This window comes from Rhinolophus ferrumequinum, chromosome 19 (assembly GCF_004115265.2).
Source record: "Rhinolophus ferrumequinum isolate MPI-CBG mRhiFer1 chromosome 19, mRhiFer1_v1.p, whole genome shotgun sequence".
Taxonomy (NCBI): Eukaryota; Metazoa; Chordata; class Mammalia; order Chiroptera; family Rhinolophidae; genus Rhinolophus; species Rhinolophus ferrumequinum.
The window spans coordinates 21425243-21444846 of record NC_046302.1 but is presented as its reverse complement, the minus strand read 5'-3'; positions in this window follow the sequence as shown (position 1 = coordinate 21444846).

Sequence of the window (19604 nt, the reverse complement as noted above, 5' to 3'; positions counted from 1 at the left end):
TACAGCCCTGCAGAGTTGGGGTGAGGGACACCTGACATCATATCTATGCAGGATCTGGCTCAGCAAGTGATAGATTCTTCTTGCATTTGCCAGATGCATACAGAATTTCTGCTCTGGCTTCTTTTGAACCCTTCCTGCAAGGAGTGGAAGATTCCAGCCAGTCACAGTCAGAAATGACACTATGAACTATTAGGAGAGCACTTACATTTTCATTCGTGTAGAATTCTTTGTGTATATGTCTCAAGGTAGTTGATGAAACAAAGGAGAACATCCTTCATCCTTGTTTATCCCTACTGTCAATATTGTTCTAAGATTCAAAAAGGACTAAGGAAGTTTCTAGGTAATTGACTTTCGCAAACATTATGCTAGTGGGATCATTTCTAAAGGACTGATTAGGATCAGGATTGGGGCTGCTTGTTAAGAGTAATAACCATTACACCCAGTTGGGTATAGTCATGCCTAGAAGCCGTTTGTCCAGGGATGTAAAGCCAGTTACTCTGGTGCCTTGTAGTCTGACTATAACTCCAGAGAAGCTGCATATGTACGGCTCCTTAGGTGAAGGAAATTGGATATGATTCATCACTTTTTTATCCACTGGACAATTAATATGTACCAATGTCATCAGTCCTGTGAAAGCATAGGGGACGTAACAGAAAACTTTTGCCCAATAAGAAGAAATGAAAGAGTCCCTGACCACGTTTTTCAGAAAGAGAAAATTGCCATGTATATCACTTTATGTTCTTTGTTATATTCATATGCCAAATCTGATTTTTTATTTTTTATCCTCAGATAAGAAATAATAAAATCAAAACAGTATAAAAATATATTTACTAATAGGAAATATACATAATAACATGATACAAGCTATGTTGTTTTTGTTTTTTTACTTTGAGAAAGACATTTCAGAAATAAGACAAAAACCACCACGCAAATCTCAGAAATACTGTTTATGGGGTAGATTATTCCTGGGCTCTGGTATGATTTGTTGAATCAATGAGACATCTGTAACAAACGTACATAGTACACTTAATTTTAAAAAATCAACTTAGAAACCAGGTGGCTAAGATAATCTAATTCCCTTTAAGCAATGGAAAAAATGTACTCTTATTCTTCTTGTGTTCTATGTCTTATCATACAAACGCCCCATATTATTTCCTGGATGTTTACCTACACATCTGCCTATGTAATAATTTTAGTAAATTCCTAAAGACTGAGCCCTAAGCCAATGGAAAGCGAGCAGTAATGCTGGGTCCACACTGACAGCTCATCAGAACAGGCCAAGCTCCGTTTTCTGCTTGGATGTCATCATCCTCTGACTATGAAAGCATAAAACTGGAGACTGTTCCAGCAGGTCATTGTCGCTACAACTTGCTCAAACAGAAGTAAAACAGCTTTTCATGCTTATTGATCTTGGACTTTTTGCCATTTTTATGCTCTGTTGACCTGAAGCTCAGTAAGGATGTATTTTGTAAAAGGAGCTGCAAGTTTTCTTTCTCAGTAGATGAGACATTTCCCATTTTTGGCTGCATGCAAAAACAACTTCTTTTTTTTTTTTTTTTTCCAAATGCTTTCTCTCCGTGACTTTAAAAGAATACTTGATCTTTAAGTAACACATGTGATATTAGTTTTTCCATTTTAAAATAATCACATTATTGCAGACATTTTAATAGCTGTAGAAGTTGCTATGTATTAACATGATTCATGGTCCTTGACAGCACTGTGTCTAAAAATCCCCCAGGAATGCAAAATACAAAACTCCACACACGTTCAAATTTTACTGCCTGCAGCTAAAAGAAGGGAAAGAACTTAAAACTGTTGAAACCCTTCAACTTTAAAAGCATTAATAGATGGTCCCAGGGGATTAAATCTAAATCTTAATGTGTAAAAATCAAGTTAATAACCAGAGAGATTAATATGGCTGCATTTGATTATTGTGATAATGCAAACAATTAGTACTGCTAAAGTGAGATGTATTAGTCTCTCCTTGGCCCTCACATCAGCAAGGCACTGGAAACAAATGGAAATAAAACATTTCACTTAAAGGTTTTCTGTTGGGTTTCAAATTTTTTTTTTTTTTTTTGTCTTTGTCTTTCCTTCACTGGAGCTGACTCGTTTTTTTTTGAAATTTTATTTCAGACTAGTATCATCACATCTTTTCATTCTGAAACTACAATTTCTATAAAATTGATGGCAATGATCAAACATCATCAATTTTACAATGTCAGAAAATTATTCATGTACACTTCCTTAATATCAGTTACTTTATAAATCATGATCAATGAAAACAGAAGGCTGGGGTATGGGGGTTGAGAAGGGAAAGGGAACAAAGGAAAGGTGAATGTAACATGTGAGGTGTATCCCATTTAGTTTTAAGTTTTTAAGGCTTTTCAGGAGGTGGTAATCGTCCCCTTTATAATATTGTAGCTCCATGTGGCATTTTTCTTGATGGTGGTTTCTGGAGAAAGGGGAACACCTAGCAAATCTGCCTAAATACAGTATGTTCTCTTATTAGACAAGTCCCTACCTTTCCCTTAATCTTGTACCAGATAGAAAAATGGGCTGTGGGCTGGTGGGCAGTGGGAAAGACATCACTGAAAACAAAGGAGTCAGCTTAAAAGGAGTAAGTCTGGCCATGTGAATAAATGGATCAGATACTCTGCCAGCAGTTAACTGATGCTAGAAAGACATTTGCCCCCTTCAAATGAAATTGACAGAAAGGAAATATAAGCCTTATTTTTGAAAGCCAGATATAAAACCTTGAGAAGCCTCAGCAATAAGCAGGCATTGCAGTAAGCAGAAGTCCATCTGAAAAAATCCAATTATTTTTTGGCTGGGTTTTTTTTTTTTTTTTTTAGATCCTCAGAATTTTAAAGTGATATTATTTTGCTATTGAAAGGTGAAATTAAAGTAAAATGAGCAAAGAGTTAATAAGATATTTTGAAGCAAATGAAAACAAAGGAAGCTTAGAGAATGGACATTTTAGTGATTTATTTGGGGGAGGGGGCTCAGACATGTTCTGGCCTATGTCATTTGAAACCTTTTATTTTGCTTCTCAGTTCAGATCTGTGTTGTGCATCAAATGGGTGTCCCATTCGTTATTTTTGTTTAAGCAGTGTCTGCAGGGAATTCCAGGGGACCATTTAATAAACTGCAGCAACAATGGAATATTTGTTCACTTTTCAAAGTATCTGAGAAAAGTGTGTTTAGAGGTAGGGAGTGGGTAGCTGTCAGTAGCTGCTGCTCCCTGAGCCTGGCAGCCTCGTGACAGTTACTAATATCAGCAGATTTAATGTGTTTAGTCTAGTTGTAAGGTTTGTGATGTGTTTTTGATTTCCTGCTTCAGAAATGCATTTTGGCTAGAAAACAGTGAGGCATACAATTCTTTCTCCTACCATACCACACTCAGGAAATTGTTACCTTTGTACCCAATTTATAGTACATAATAAGTTACCTACATGCAGTCTGAGATTCTTACTTCTTGGTTATTCAATCAGTGTGTGAACATGAACAAAAAGGTAATGACTGCTGAGACATGTGTGTTTAGCAGAGTTCTGTCTACACACCTATGCTGTGGGAGGATTCTCCAAGTGCGTTTTCGTTTCCTTTCTTGTTGATACTTCAATTTGTCTTTATTCTCTAGGGACTGCAAAATTGCCTCATTGTCTTTTAAAATCTTTACCATTCTCTCTTGCTTTAGAAACAATTTAGAAAAGAATTTACAAACCACCTGCAAAACCTGAACAGAGCACTTTTGCCTTCATGCTCCTCTATATAGCAGTGAGCAGTTTCTGCATCTTTCTTTTTCTTGCAACTCCTAAAAATATTTTGTCCCTTTTCTTACTATCAATTTAAAGACATCAAAGAGGGCAATAAACAACCTCACAGTGGGCTTTTGCACTCTTCGGAGCTTTTAGTTTTGTCTTAACTTTGGCTTACTCTTCTGTTTCATGCTTTGTGATAAGTAAATTATATTTTTAACATGAGGTTTTATTTTTGGTACATTATGTTAGGAGAGCTGGGGGCGCAAAGTTGGAATTACTATTATTTTGTAGTTTAGAAATCAGATTTAACTAAATGTTGTTTAACAACCACACACTGATAATTACACTTATTCTTAATTTGGTGCCAGAAAAAAGAAATGAAGAGGGATATTTAAAAATCATTTTGCTAAGACATATTTTTATTTTGTTTGGGATTTTAAAAAAAAAAAATTCATTTTAGTCTCGAATGTTTATTAATATACGTAAGTCCCTTTTTCATAAATCAGTATATAAATAACAGAAATTGCTAGAAATAATTGAATAAGTGTTAAATGCACACTGAGAGAAAAGATTGCCTGCTCCACTCAAGAATATCCCCTTAACACCAGTTAACGACAACAGAAAAAAATAATTATACATATGTAGAATAACTACATATTTTTTTAAAACAAAGACAAGTTTTTTGGTTCAGTTTAAAAACTATGAGAAAATCTTATAGAAAGTATGGGAAACTGGGAGGAAAACCCACTAAATCACTGTAATTCAGAGACAGCTACTATCACTTTTTATGTATTTCCTTTGTTTAAGGGAAACAGCATTAGGTTTTTCATGTTAAAACAGACTTTATATTTTGTTATTTCAGAATTCAAAAAAGAGAGATCTATTTACTTTAGAACAGAGGTCTTAAAATCAAGCCTGCCTGGAGGGGAGCCGTGGCCACCGTCAGGTCTGTCTCCTAGTCGCCAGGTCGGTGGGTTGCTGGGATGCACCCATCTTCCCAGGCATAGGAGGGTTTCCCACTGTTTGTCCAGGAATGACCTAGAAGGAGGTTAATGATTCCAAAGGACGACTTTCCCCTCAGGGAAAATTTAATCTTATGACCTTTATCTCTATCTGTCCATTTCTTTTAAGTCATAGACTTCCTTCATTTAACTTACATCAAGCTGTTTTGTTTTCTTCGAAAACATGGGTGAAGTGACTGCTTTGCTTACATTTAACCCTTGAACTGGATGCATTTCAAAATGAAATTTCTGTGCAAAGTATGGGCTTAAAGTTCTCCTTTCCAAACACTATATTTGTCTCTCTCTCAAAAAAAGTCATCAATCCTGATAAACACTGTGATAATGCAGTCCAAAAAAATGCTCTTAAAATTGTCTTTCCTGTTCGCTGCACGCAGAGGCAAAAGGTTCAGAATAAAACATTGCTTGGTTAATTTATAAATTCTTTTAAAATATTTTTTGAGATTTTGTGTGTGTTTGTGTGTGTGTGATAGATTTATTGGTGTGTGATAGATTTATTGGTGTGCTCAGAGTGCTAAGATCAGTGATAAGGACCTTTTTAATAAGAAATATGTAAATGATGACAAAGTTTTTTTCAGAGAGAATTTAAGATTATGAAAAAATATCAGTTTTACCTAGCCAGTTTCATTTTTTCCCCTACCTGAAATATGCAGACATAAGTGGATCAAATTCAGTGTCAGAATACAGTAAAATAAAACTATAATTATTTTATTATTCTCATGGGTTCAGACTCGGGTGCAGTGAGTTCTTGAGCGTAAAGTGAAAACAGAAACTGCCTTGTGCTCAAAGTTGTTAGTTTTTTAAAAACAACTTTTTATTCTGCAACAGACCCAGGGCATTTTCAGCATGATCATATTACTCAGTTTTACTGCCAACATAAATTAGAATGAATATTTCTTAATTTTTAGCATTATAATGTTCCATTTTGGAAACACAGTCAATTCAGAATATTGTGATTTCTGTGCATGTATAACACAGCCTATGCATAGATTGTCTAGTATTTAATATGCTATATTGCTCAGAGAATTCTGTTCTTCTCACTTCAGGTAAACGCCATTCAGAGGCAGCTAAAGGTAAAATAAACTACCAAAGAAAGCTTCAGCCATTCAGCTAGTCGATTTCTGTAGGCTCACTCCATCAGTAAGCATGGATTGAGGATGCCCTGTGTTCTACCCCTTTGCACAAATGTTAGCTAGGACCAGTCTTTGCCCTCAGGCTATCATGAAACTGTGAAAATCATTATCATCACAGGACAATTAAAGACCAGTTATATGTGAATTATTGTAGTACCGACTATGAGTACCACGACGAAAGGAAAAAAACAATCGCTAATAAACAATATCACTTTACAAAGTGCTTTTACATGGACCATTATAATTTCTGCAAGTTACTTGGGGCTTCGCTATCTTGAGAATAATAATACCTTTCCCATTCCTCACAGGGTTGTTGGGGAAATTTGATAATGTGGAAATACTCTATGCTGGGCACTGTGCCAACATCTTTACAAGTAAGGAAACCCAAGCCCAGAGAAGTTATAGAATTTGCCTAGGGTAAGATCGGTACTTAAGTGGTAAAGTTGAGATTGTTTGCCCTTCTCCTATCTGTCCAATATCTGACATTGTTCAAATTAGGAAGTCCAAGATCAAGCTGACTGTCTCTTCACCAACACTTGTCCTACCTTTGCTACACCCTGATTTAGTGGATAATATTCCCATTCCCTGATCTACCGGAGCCAGAGATAAGGGAGTCCTCATTTCTTCCTTCATTTCCCACCCAACCAATCACCAAGGCTTATGTTCAATCTCTAGATTACACAAGAACGATCTACAACTCTTATTCTTGCTGTCAATGCCCATAGTTAGAATTCTGACCTTTGCATGCCCGGCTCACTGTAATTGTCCCTAACTGGTCTGTTTGCCTTTCTCTTTCCCCCTTCCCAACACACTGCCACAGCGCTCTTTCCAAAGCACAAATCCGATTCTATTATTCCTGTGCTCACAGCCTTCTTGGGCTCCCTGTTCCAGCTCCTGTCATGCCTCTCAGTGTAGCCTTACCACATACTGTGCCTTCATTCACACATCTCATTCTCACAGTTGCAGATTATTTGTAGTTCTCTGCTTATTCACATTTCCATCCTTGCCATATTATGCCCCCTCTATTTGGAATGGCAGGCCTTCCACCGTATCTAGCAAGCAAACTTTTGGCCATCCTTTAAGCTCGGATTCTTTCTTAGGAAAGAAATCTCGGCTTCCCTATCTCCAAATGGTGTTAACCATTCCATTCTCTATGCTACTTAAGGGTCCAGACCATATATATCCTTTCATTCATCATACTGTAGTGAAATTACTTATTTACATGCCTGCCTCCCCTAATAAACTATGAACTCCTTGAGGGAACAGATTTTTATTTCCTTGTGATTTTACACAGTGTCTGGCACATAATAAGCTCTCTATAAAATGTTTGTTGAATTCCAAGGAGTGGGTGGTCATCAGGGCTGAATGTTGCAGATGTATCAAGAAAGGAGAAGGCGGGGAAAACCAAGTGATTCTGGAAAGATAGGTGTCATTGATAACCTCCCAAGGACAAAGCCTTAGAGAGGTAGTAATGGGCAAAAAATAGAAATGGGTCATCAGGATTCTGGAATATAGACTTAAGATCATTGAGATCTGAATTTTGAAATATTAAATTATTTTAAAATGGTAAATTATTCTTTTTATATATAATTGCCTATGGGAATGCTTCTTTAGCAGACACACATTTTAGTCTATAATCTAGAAGTATAAGTTTTAGAAGCTTATTTATAAAAAGTAATAATTGCTCTTTAAAATTTTAGGGTCATAACACTGCAGTTTCAAAGTGGGCTCCTAATTCTAGTGTTCCAAAGTTGATAAAAAAAAAAACTCATATATACACATATATACAGAGAGATGTGTATGTGCATGTGTATCTGTATATATATGTGTATATATATGTATTTATATATGTAACCACTTACATTATAGTTTTGTAAAATGTTATCATGGGACTAGTTGCCCATCACTCAAATCTTTCTAGGCCGAAGAATACAAAGAATTTTAATCCTTTGAAGAAACACTAGGACAGCCCTCATAATTGCGCAGACTGGCCCTGCACAAAGGAGCTTACTGAGTAGGTGAGTGCTGGCTCAAATCCAGCTGACACTTTCCTCCCCAAAGAAGGGGTGAGGCTGAGGGACTATGACCACCAAAGAGGACCCCTCTAATTCACACCAAGACACTGTTTGGGCTAACATTGCCCTGCAGAAACTCTTCCATCATTATTTTATTTTATTTGCCTTTCCCCTGACCTCTCCCTACTCTGTTAGGTTGTTATTAAAGTGGAGCCACCAGAATTACAGCAATATTTCATCAGTAGATGCTCAATGACTTTATACAAGAATTTGCTGATATTTTCTAGTATTTTGTTGACTTCTTTGATAGAACCACACGAAACCACTCACCACATTTCAAGTGCTCAATTGCTACATGTAGCTATGGCTACCACATTGTGCAGCATAGAGAACACTTCCATTATTACAGAAAGTTACACCTGCTAGAGGAAGGATACTAACAATAATAAACAAACAAATGAACAAGGTAATTTCAGATAGTGGTTAAGTACAATGAAGAAAACAGAAGTAATGGAGTAAGGAAAAAGTGCAGAGGGTGCTGAATGCTAGAAAAGAGCAGCCAGGCAGAGCTCTGGGGGCTGATCCGACCAGGCAGAGAGCACAGTAAGTGCAAAGGCCCTGAGGTGAGATGGAGCTTGGTGTGTTTGAGAAATAGAAAGGTCAGTGCCCCGTGGGTTCAGTGAGGCAGGAGAGGTGAGTGGAAAGTCAGGAAGTCAAAGAGGTGCAGGGGCCATATCCTGCAGGGCCATATATGCTGTGGTAAGGGGCCTAGATTTTGGTCTAATTGCAACGGAAAAGCACTGGAGAATTTTAAACAAGTGCTGACATGACCCGATTTTTATTTTTAAAAGACTGCTCTGGCAACTTGAAGCAGATCTTATAGAGGAAAAGTTCCAGGTCTGGAGAGAGAAAGGAATAAATACAAGAATGTTACTATGATAAAAGAATCTATGTGTATATTTTAAGTTGTGTATTCATTAGTGCCGTATTTGTATGCTATCCCCAAACTGTTCCTAAAAACTAAAACTTTGTGTGGACCTCTCTATAAGGATGAATACAAATCCTGTTTAGGAATGAATAGCAGGGCTAAAGTTAATGGAGGGTGGGAGCGGAGGTCTGTATTATTGGACACCCCTTCCCTCGTCCCCTATGGGGGTCAGCAGGACAGTGAGAAGGTGATCACGATGCCAGCAAGTGGATGAAGGATGGAACATGGGGAGTTCAGCCCAAGCAGAAGGGCAGGATCATTCTGGAGGGGTCTGAGAAAATTCTGAACATGGCATTGACAGAGCAATCAGGGAACAAATCATAAGCCATCACAAAAAGAGGATCAAAGTCATAGTTGTGAAAAGAACTGGTAATAGGGTAATTAATATTTGAAAAGGGAAAGGCAAGAAAGGACAACTTGTTAGAATATGTATTAATTCCATAGGTCTGCAGAAGTTCCAAAGTTAAAAATATAAACATTAGCAAAGAAAAAATGTATCCCATATCGAGTTTCTGATATGAGGAATACCAAATGATTTCATCAACAATATTGAAACATCAACAATGACCCTTGTTGGAACTATGTTTTACACACACACACACACGGTGCCAAAAAATGTATACACGTTTTAAGAAAGTAAAAAACTGTATTAATATTTTAATACTCACTATATACCAATAACGAAAGATGAACACAAGTCATGTGTACCTTTATTTTCAGGTAAAGAAAGAAGTAATTGGGGACCAGGTGAGTAGGGAGGGTGTTCCAATACAATTATTTGTTTACTGGCTAAAAACTCCTTCACAGACAGTGCCATGTGAGCTGGTGCATGGTCCTGATGCAACAGCCATGAATTCTTGGTGAAAAGTTCAGGTTGTTTTCATCTCACTTTCTCACACAGCCTTCCGAATAGTAAACTTGGTTACTATTTGTCCAGTTGGTACAAATTCATAATGAATAATCCCTCTGATATCAAAAAAGGTTAGCAACATTGTAGCAGCAAGTTCACGAACTTAAATGTCAGACATTGTACATTGGGGGTGCCAAAAAACTGTATACACTTTTTATGATGTGTTGTTGATGCTCAAGCAGTAGTTCGCTGTAATCAGAAGTGTCTGGACCTGATGGTAACCACTTTGAGCGTCATTGAAGAAGTCAAACGTGACTTGTATTCATCTTTTGTTATCAGTATATATTGAGTATTACAATTTTAATTCTTCCTTTCTTAAAATGTGTATACATTTTTTTGGCACCCTGTGTGTGTGTGTGTGTGTGTGTGTGTGTGTGTGTGTTTCAGAAGTGAGCCACTCTTCCAAAAGCTTCTTTTGGAAGGACAATATAGCAAAGTAGGTGAAGAAGAAAAAGAGATAGACCTTGTGACTGAACTTTGTGCTAATAGCTTTAAGTCAAAGGCAATAAATATTTATTTGGAAACAGTAGCTAGAGATGAGACATTTGTATGGCTTAGGAGATATTTTACCATTATGTGTACTGAAACATGTAAACGTGAGAAAGAAAAGAATGAAATAACCCATCTGCCTGGAAACACTGCTGATTCTGAGGCTGGCCACAAGTCTACTATGTATATCACTGATCTGGGAAGAATTTAAATTTGGAAAGGCTCATGCAGAGGGGTTTTAAGTATAGAGAAGAGGAGCAAAAGGACAAAGTTGATAGGCTGCATTGTATCTGCTTCTTACAAATCTCGCACTTTCGTCCCACCAGTGATATTGTGTTCCTTTCTCTGGGCTGACATAGCCCTCGCCAGGGCACTGATAGTAACAAGCAGAACATGGGCGGGATTTCAGAGGCCCTTCATCCCCTCATGACTAATCCACAAAACCATTTGTGATGGTACACACCCATGCCTTTACTCACAGGGTGCCTGAAATAGCTTTCCCCGTTTCTGTCCCCTTTGTATATAGCCATCAAGACCCAGGTTCAATGTCAACTCTTCTGTGAAGCCTGCTTCAACTTTCTCAAGCAGAATCAGTACCTCCATTTGTTGTGCTCTCAAGCATTTTGATTATCCTCTTAGGATCATGCTTTTTTGTTCTTTTTTAAAGAAGTTTTCCTTCTTTGCTGGATCTTGAGCTCCTGAAGGCAGAATTCCAGTTTCTTCTTTTTGGTCTTCTTAACACCTCATGCAATTATAGCCAGAGAATAAATATGCAATAAATGTATATTGAATTAATGATGCGTGGTTAAAAAATTGCAGTTGTGATATGAAGCAAAATAGGCAGAAAAAGAGAAAGGAGAGAAATGGTCTTAGAGAGTTCTTCAATTAAGATAGAGGTGCAGATGAGAGACTCAATATGAGAAGACTCAGAGAAAGAACTTCTAAAGTAGTTGGGCAGAAAGAATGAAGAAGGCCAAAAGAAAGAGAATGTGAAAAGGAGGAAAGACAAACAGAGAAAGCCAGCAACTCTAAAGATAAAGGCATTTGAACACAAGCAAAGATGGGAGTAGACAAAGGAACTCCAAAAAAATCCAGAAAAACAAGCAAAAGGGGTCATTAGTGGTACATTCCATCTTCACCATAAGGTTGGAGAAATTTGGAAACAAGGAAGAAGCAAAACTTCAAGTGATAATATAAAGGAAAAAAGTCCAGATTATAAGGATTAGGATTAATGGGTGAGTTTTTGTTAGGGCTGGAAAAAAATGATTAAAAAATATAAGTAAGAACAGAGAAGATTAATATTTATAATAATTAGTTCCACAAGTGTAAAGGTACCATTATGAAACTTTACAGGAGGAAAAGCTCAAATTACTCTTGGAAAACACGCGTGGTGGAAAGGAAAATGCCATTCCATTCATTGACTTTATAGTGGGTACCTCGGTCAGAACTGGGTACTTGGTAAATTTATTTCTTTAGACTAAATATCTTAATCTAGGCCTTTTCATACCTAAGAAAACATATAAACATCCTTCTTTGTATACCTGACTAGAAAATAGACCACAAGAGATGGTCAGTGGGTGGCAAGAAAGAAATACTGGTTAATGTTTATGCATGGACTTATTTTAAAGAGATTGTGCTAAACAAAGAAATCCATTTGGTAAGAAAGTTTAAAAAGAGAAACAAAATTACCTTAAAAAGAATACTAAAGTTTCTAAGAAAAGAGCTGCTCCTCTAATGGGTAGGTTTCCTACTGAATTTAGAAAGAATTTACTGTTTGATGGCATGACCATTTGGTCATTTTTGGTTCCCCACCATTTGATTCCTTTCCTCTTTGGGGAAGTAACACTTGGGTGATTTCGGAGGGAGGTAGGAACTCAGCTCCATCTACCAAAAGGTGGGCAGACAATCCTTGCCTCTGTACCCTGGCAGGGGGTACAGTCATGTGACCTCAGCTCAGCCAACTCCAATCTGAACCTGAGGTCTTTAGGGAAGGATGTAAAAGGCCAAAATGGCTAGAGATCACGCAGTGGCAGCAGTAGAATCCAAAGTCTTGCAGTGCCCAAGTATCCTGCATGATGTCCTAACCAATGTCACTGAGGCAGGACCTTGACTGAGCTTTGACAGATTTTAGCCTCTCTTGGTCCTTGTGCTTTCTCTGAACACCCTTCTTCAGCCTTCCTCAATTCTGTGGGCTACTTGTTACCCTTTCAACAGATCGTTTTCTTGCTTAAGTTTGCCTGAATTTGTTACCAAGAAATTTGCTATACAATAAGTGTGTGTGTCCCCACAAAATTCATGTGTTAAATTCTAATCCCCAATGTATTTGGGGTGGGGTCTTTGGGCGGTGATTAGGTCATGATGGTTAGGTCATGATGGTGGATCCCTCATGAATGGGATTAGTGTACTTATAAAAGGGTCCCCAGAGAAGTCTCTGGGGACCCTTTTGCCAACTCCAGACACAGCAAGAAGACGGCCATCTATGAACTAGGAGGCAGGCTCTCACCAGACACCGAGTCTGCCAGTAACTTGATTTTGAACTTGCAACCTCCAGAACTGTGAGAAATCAATTTCTATTGTTTATAAGTCACCCAGTGTATGGTATTCTGTTATAGAAGCCTGAACAGACTCAGACAAAACTCAGCTGATACACAACTCTTTGGCAGTGGTGATTAAAGACATTTTAGAGAATTGGGAAGTCCTCATTAGACCATTTATGCAATAAATATTTTCTGAGCAAATATTATGATTCAGGAATTATGCTAGGTCCAGAGGAATAGAGCTGACCACTTTACCAAAACTCTATCAATACATATTGAGGCTAATGAAAAAAGTCTGATGATATAAACCATATTTCTAATACCATGTATATTAGTTATCTATTGATGTGTCACAAATTACCCCCAAACTAAGTGACATAAATAACAAGTATTTGTTATCTCACAGTTTCTGTGGGGCAGGATTCTGGAAGCAGCTTAGCTGGGTCTTCTGGCTATGGGTCTCTCCCAAGGTTGCAATGAGAATGTCAGCCAGAGCTGAAGCACCTAATCTGAAGGCTTGATAGGAGGAGGCATTTCCAAGTTCGCGCATATGGTTGTTGGTGGGGTTCTGTTTCTGATGGGCTGTTGGCCTGTGGACCCCAGTTTCTTGTTGACTGTTGGTCAGAGGTCTTCCTCATTTCCTTTTTATGAGAGCCTCTGCAGAGGCAGCTCAAAATATGGCAGGATTGCTTCTCGTAGAGTGAACAAGCAAGAAAAGTCAGAGAGAGGAACTTATCTAAATTCAGAAGCAGGAACCCATCGGTTTTGCCATATTACATTTGTTCAAAGCAGTTCACTAGGTGTAACTCACACTCAGGGCTTGGGATGACTCAACAGCATGAATATCAGCAGGCGGGATTATTGGGAGCCATCTTGGAAGCTGCCCACCATACCAAGGTAAACACACAAGATTTCTTTGGGTACTTAGGCACATGAAGGTTGATGGTGGAGAGCCAGGTGAGGGTAGAAAACAGAGAAAAAAGGGGGGGAAGGATCAAGGAAGGCTTTTAGGAAAAAGTAAAACTTTAATGGAGTCCATGCAAAATGGGTTACTAAAAATGTTTCTTAAGAATAAACAGAGAACGATGCAAAAAATTTGAACCCCTTAGGCCAACAGGTTACATCCTGTAAGAGTTTCAACCAGAATTTACATTGTTGGATTACAGGGCATGATCTAGTGTTAAACCATCCAAGTGTAGGGCTTAACATCCAAATGCATGAGGTGGAGATTTAGAAATGTGATTGGAGAGACTGGCCAATTTGAAGGCAGGTAAAAATCATTAAAGAAGAAAGATAAGATTGGTGATGCAGGCATGCTTCTATACCAGCAATATAAATCCATTTGGAAAACTATGCAGTGAATTGAAAGCCAGTCCATACATCTAGTCAATAAGAAAAAGGAAGTAATCTCACAGAACTTAGTTCATATGCAGTTGATGCATCAGAGAAGGTAGATTGTGATTTCCAACTATAACGAACATTTGTAGACAGAGTACAGAGTCAATAGAAAATAAGTCCATAAGCATAATGGTAAAACAGAAGGAAAAAAATGGGAAAATTAGGGAAGGAGGCCCCTTTCAAATCCTAAGGGTATGCTTGGGAGAAAGAATCATGCAAGACAAAATTAAGAAGAGAGACTCGAGGAAGGCAAAGAGAAAATAAAAACTTGGGAAATATAGGGGGGTGGGATCCCTATGGAACTGATTCTGCATCATCAAACGTTTTTTAATTCTATTTTTTATACATGTTATACCTGGCAACCTCTGTTGAGACTGTTTTTTTATTGCCCTGGAAAAGCAAGCCCAACATGATTAAAAGGCAATGTATTCTCTTCCCAGGGAAGGGGAGCTGGGAATGATGAACCCAAGGCTTTCCTTCAGAGTGACATTTTTGTTATAACAATTTTAATAAAAAATAAAGAAAAAGGTGGGAGATTGGGGAAAACATTTTAGGTTTTATCTTCCTCACTTTGAATGATAGTAGGAGGGGTCAGTGCCCTTGAAAAAAATAAAGAAAAGGCAGTTCCTTAGAAAAGGATAGGACATGAAAACAACAAAACAGCAACACAAAAATGATCACGTGGAGTATAAGGAGGAGGGATTTGAATACCCCCAATGGAAAATGCTAGATAGATAACCTAAGAGAGAACTATGCAAATAATGTTAAGTTCGAATGTTATAGGAAAAATGTGAAATGAAACTGATATATTTTGCAAATATCTGAAATTTCTAGGCTTTGCACAGACCTGATAATGTAAATCAAAAACAATAACAACAACAACAACAAAACAAATGTGGGTTTGGAAACCCATTGGCCAAAGGAAATAAGGTTTTATATATCTATATATATCTATATAAAATCTTAAAGAGGGGACAAAGCATGAGTAAGGTCCAAAGGATATACAAAAAAATTAAAAACTCTAATAGAAACTGCCCGGTAGAATTTTTCCTTTAAAAGAACATTGACTCCCAACTAGCCTAACAGAGTCCCAGTGTTGAGGGTTAAATAACATCAGTGGCGCTTGTCTACACAGTGTCAAAGGTGAGACTAAGAATGATCACTCTTTCTCTCTGTTGTATCAGCACCCACTCACTTCTCCATCTATATATTTGATCAACCTGATGAATTTCTTTGGAAATTACCAAGTAGGGAGTTATGACGATGATCCCTGGGAGGACCTCACATGGTCTTAAATAAATAAAAATAGAGGGAAAATAGAGGTTCGAAAAACTTGTATTCAAAGAAACTTACTTACATTTGAATTTGGAAATTTTTGTATTTATAAAAATTAAGGTCTTGGGGTGGCTGGTTACCTCAGTTGGTTAGGACACGGTGCTGATAACACCAAGGTTGCCGGTTTGATCCCCGCATGGGCTACTGTGAGCTGCGCCCTCCTTAAAAAAATAATAATTATTAAAAAAAATAAAATAAAAATAAAAAGACAGTTAAAAAAAGAGAATTAAGGTCTCAAAATAGAAAATCATAACCCTGGCACTGTAGACAAGAATAGAATGTCTGTACACAGTTGCTAAGCTTAGTTGATATGGCATTGTCTCATCAGAATTCTCTAGTATTTGATGTCTCTGCATGTCTTAATTACAGGGGTAATGAAGATTCATAAATTTTAATTCAAAGGTACCAAAAATTTATGAAGTACCTTCTGAGCTATCAAAGACAGGTCAGGGGCTGTTCAGTAAAACTTCACAGATAAGTGTCTTTCCTGTATCCTAATCCTTTGAAAAGTGTTAATCCATATAATACAACCTGCAGGATGGCAAATAGTATATTCTATTTTAACTCTGAACTATTTCCAAACACATGAGAAAAAATATCTACGTCTGAAAATTCTGTTATATCATGCCTCTAGTGTGCAATACATCTCACTATAACATAAGTGTCTATAACATGAGCATCTCCCCTTTTCTGCAATTCCAGCTTTATAAGAACCTTTGCTGTGTTTTCATAGAAGTCTGAAGAGAAAAAAAAGTCTGAAAAATTATCTGAGATCCACTGAGATGATACTGTTTGAGTACTCTGAAAATAAGATGCAACAAAGTCATGATGTAGATCATTTCTTTTAATGAAGAGGAATTTTATTCATCTATTTATTCTGCTACCACTATATCACAGCGGAGAGATGTCTAAATGATTAAAAAAATTAACTCCTAAGTAGCTGGTGCTCAGGTTTTCCTTTGCTATTTACAGTTTCTAACTTTAAAATTTGAATTTTATCCATTTTATTAACTGTAGTTACCACTGTTGTTAAAGGGTTTCTTTTAATTATCTTCAGATTTTAATGACAAATATTGCAGTTTTTGTGACCTATAGTGTTAACCAGATATCCTGGTAATTTAATAATTATGTTAAACTATGCCAAAGAAATCTATTTGTGCTCATTTTTACGAAAACTTAAATATAAAAATTTCAGATATAAAACAAATTACACGTTCTATTTTAAATATATAAAATTAATTCACCTGTGTGTAATATCTAAAACTTTAAAGATATTTATCCACCGGCATTATCTGGATATATATCACAAAACATTTTATTATAAATTTTTCAAAATGGGAGAAACATAATTTGCCATTGTAGGAAATGTGATTATTCCCTCTTTATTTCATTATCTATAAATTTTACAGTTCTGATGACAGTGATTATTTTTAGTTCATGCCAATAAGTTCTACAAATACATAATATCAGCAACACTTAAAAAGATGGATTCAATTTCTATCAACTGCTTTTTTCCTTTATGGTAATGGTACCTGTTCATTTTCTATTAGTAGATCACTTACCTATATCCTTAAATTCTTTAGAATTCTCAAATGCATATCATCTGGTTTTTCTAATATGTTACAATCTATTTTCTTGAGATGATGCTTCATCTTTTAAAAATATCTTCAAAAGTACCTATTGTTACTTGCAAATATTCTAGTGTAAGGTCTGTATTTTCTTTTTACAACTATAGTAAAGAAAGGCCTTTCTCTTTTTTTATTTTATCAATGGCTCAACAAGGTCCTTTAGAGTGGTTATGAAAGCCTCAGAAAGAAAAGATGACAGTGACAAACACTAACTAAGCTTTAAATGTTTCTATACATGTTGCAAGTAAATTTTAAAAATTTCACTGAATTACATTAGCGTAGTATAAATGATATACACTATGCATTTAAAACATTCCTTTCTTGATATAGTTCACCACAAAACAGAAAAGTACTGATGAATATATATTATAAAAAAAGACTTAATGATTAAAATTTTATGAAAGAAAAAATGTCGTTAATAAGACAGTGAAAAAACATTAAAAACAGAATTTATTATTCATAATGGCAAAATACATTTGCTTTATTTATGTATTTAGTACAGACTTCTCCGTGTGAAGTTCTTAAACACTTTTGCAGTCAATTATTACTACCCATTTCATAGATGAAGAAAAGAGGTAGGGAATGGTTATGATATGGGGAATGGATATCAAGTAATTTATTGAGGATTACACGATGGACAAATAAAGCAACTGGGAACAGATAATAGTTTCTGTGTGCTAAAAACATTGCCTTCCCATAAGTCTCACTGACATTTTGTACAAATATTGATAAGCATCTGTCAACAAATGTTAATTTAAAAGCCCTTTATACATTGCTCTAACTTTCATGTTAATATATTAGTATGTATGTATCTGTATAACACATACATATATTTTATATATTTATATATAAAACACATTTATATTTTGCACGCGCGCGCACACACACACGACTGAGATGGTTTTTGATGTAACTTTGCCCCTTTACATGACCTTAAAAGGTCTTCCTAAATGATCCTCTTTAAAAGAAAGCTTCCGAGAAGTAATATGGCATATTATTCAGGCAGATACTGCACTTAGATTTGAAGTAAACTTGCAATACTTTTTTAAAAATATGGAAACAGTCTTTAGAACAATCTGAAAATGTTACATGAAGTTGTTACACTATAGATAAGTAAAAGAAAAAAATGTATGTTAAGAATATTTACATAAAATCATGACTAGAGTATTTTCCTTGTAGTTGGTTTAGAGTCCAGGTTGCAACTTTGACACTATGACTTAAAATTTATCAAAGAGATTTATGTTTTGCAACTGACATTTTAAATTGAAGATTTACTTGAACTGGTACCTAATAATGTTTTTTGTAATTAATTCCTTTGAGGCTAGGTTTCATAGACACAGAATTCCTTTAACATTAATCCCTCCTTTAGCAATATCTTTATTGTTGGAATTAGCAGTTGAAAAAAAAAGTTAATCTGTTTCAAATGAGGTCCTCAGTTCCTGGTATTCTGTTTGTTTCACTCATGCAAGATTTTCTTTAAAATGCAAAATATCTTAAAAGTGAATGCTATGGAGTCAGTGTAAGAAAAAAACTGGACGTTAAGTAAATCATGCGTTAATAAGAAATGGAAAATTTAATTATATAGGTGCTTAAATTCTTAATGAAGGGATGGATTGAATAATAGTGGAGGGTCTGTCTCATTTTAAACTTTATACTATTATTCAGGTTATCTGTACATAATACCGAAAACTTATAAGCCTTATATATTTGTCTTTTCTATTTATTCATGAAATATTGCAAGGATTACTTGGTGGATCGGATAGCACAATTTGATGAAGGACAGTGTTCAATAAATTGTTGTTGAATAAATGACAAATTGTAGTTTAATTTCTAGTTTTGATTTAAGAATGGGAACAATACTTGTAAAAGTTGGGAGATAAGTAACTGAGCATATAGTGGTTCACTATCCCCAAAATAAACATTACTGAGGAAGAAAAATGTTTACTAATTAGGTATGTTTTTATATTCACAGTCCCTAATTATGTTCTCTTGTGTTGGCAAATAAGACAAAAATTTTTCCCTCTTTATCATCTGTGTTGCTTTCATCATGTACGTTGGATAGTGTGTGTTTTACATGTCTTTATGAAGCATGGGAAGTAATGGTGAGTCTACTCAGTAGTGCTTAATGAAAGCCAAGTGCTCACCAATTTCACAGAATTGATTAATTCACGTGGAATATAATGGTAAGGAATGCTGAGATCAATGGGGTTCTTGTCTACCTCCAAAAGGTGGGATGAGCATGTTTGTCTTGTACTTCCAGACACCTTAGAGTCCTAAAAAAAAACACGTGTTCTGTCTTTAGTAAAATTCCTTCTAAATTTTCCTTTATGTATTATTACTCCGTCATCAACAGTGACACTCAAGTATTTACAAAGTTGTTGCTTTTTACTC